Raw genomic sequence first — 1,761 nt, 5'->3', positions numbered from 1 at the left:
AGACTATGAGGTTTAACTTTCTCCTGTTCGGGTGATATAAACTTTTATATGTGTTCGCCATAGTTTCAATCCTCAAAATCAATGAATGATACTGTCCATTCTGGAAGAACCTCACCCTCACCCTACCCTAATCCCGATATTGGTGCGCCGTCTCTCATACGCCCGCCCGTGGGAAAACGTAACGCGCAAAGACAAAGAGGTCATATCGGCATCAGAAGAGCTCGTTTTGATCCTGATTTCTGACCTAATTGTGGCCATCTGTCACGAAGATGTCAATAGGACGTCCAGATGGCGCCCTGCACTGACTCTTGCCGCCGGAAGCTTGCCAGAGTGAGGCAGCCGGCAGCCGGTATGCGCCCCGTCCACGTGACCCGCCGGGCACCGGGCGCAGCCTTTGGGGCCTTTGGGGCCTTTGGGAGGAGCGGGCGCGCATTTACCGAGGAGGAGCAGGGGAAAAGAATTATGGATGAGACGACCGCGCTTATCGTCCTGATTGATCAACCCCATCCCCTCCCCCTCAACCTCCCCCACCCACATGTGACTGTAACGCGCGGCGTTTGAATGGCGACGCTGCTGCGCTGCTTATAAACAACAAAAACAACAAAAACACGAAAATTTAGAAACGTTAAATTGATTATTTCAAAGATGTTCGAGAAGTACGACGAGGGTGTTACTTGGTCGGGGGCAGGGCTGCACGTGCATATACACTGCGGTTTCATAATTATCCTGCTCTTTTTAATTTTTCGGACGTTTGACACGTTTCAGGTCGTGCGTGTGGGACGCAGTACGTGTCCTGTCTCGGCCCCCGCCAACGCCACGCCCCTCTGATAATTTCCGCCACCGAGAGAGCCTCGGCCATTAGCAACAATGGCAGGATGCTAATTGTTATGAGAATGGGCGGTGCCCGGCGGGGCTGTACTGGGCCTGGCTGGTGGCCCGGCCGGGCCGGGGGGTATGGCGACCCCGCCGTCCGCGATGTCGATACAACCTCATTGTCGAGCACGGCGGAATGGGGCGGGAAATTCCGAGGATGGGGCTAAAGCATAAGGGGCTCCCTGGTCCCTCATTGTCGCACCGACACGAGTACGGACTCGTCGTTTTCGGGGGATGCGGGGTAATCATATATGATGCCTTTTTCGATTGTCGAATTATTCAAGCCCGACTTGTTTTAAAATCAGATCAAACCTTGTTGAAATACCAACTTGTCCAGTTAACTAACTGCAGTAAGAAAGGAATGTTACGAACATAGATTCGTTTATCGTATCCTCAGATAGGTATTCGATTATACTGAGGAAAGTACCCGACTCCGTTTTTTGTTTGAAAAACATGTCGTAATTTACGTACGACCCCTAGCGTAATGCCTGTTTGTTTATACCCTCTCGCGGTTCCGCCGCCGCGCTGGGGCGTAAAGTCGCTCAGCTCTCAGTCGATAGCTCGTTAGTCCCAGCCGCGAGGTCGATCGATCGAAATAGAGTTGGCGTTGCGATTCGAGATAAAGAAAGTAAATACGAAGCGCTTGCTAATGAGGCCGTGTACCGGCCGGCCGACCGACTGCAGGCGACGTTATGAATAAAGGCACGTGTTGCTTAAATTAAAATAAGCTACTCTGTTCAGCGACTCACTCTCGATAGCGGCCAGCCAGCCAGCCAACCAACCAACCAACCAACCAACCAACCAACCAACCAACCAACCAACCAACCAACCAACCAACCAACCAACCAACCAGGCGCGGTATAAGGGGAGTGGGGAGGTGACCCCCCC

Source organism: Frankliniella occidentalis, unplaced genomic scaffold (genome assembly GCF_000697945.3).
Source record: "Frankliniella occidentalis isolate FOCC.00 unplaced genomic scaffold, Focc_3.1 Scaffold26, whole genome shotgun sequence".
Classification (NCBI taxonomy): Eukaryota; Metazoa; Arthropoda; class Insecta; order Thysanoptera; family Thripidae; genus Frankliniella; species Frankliniella occidentalis.
This window is presented reverse-complemented; position numbering follows the sequence as displayed.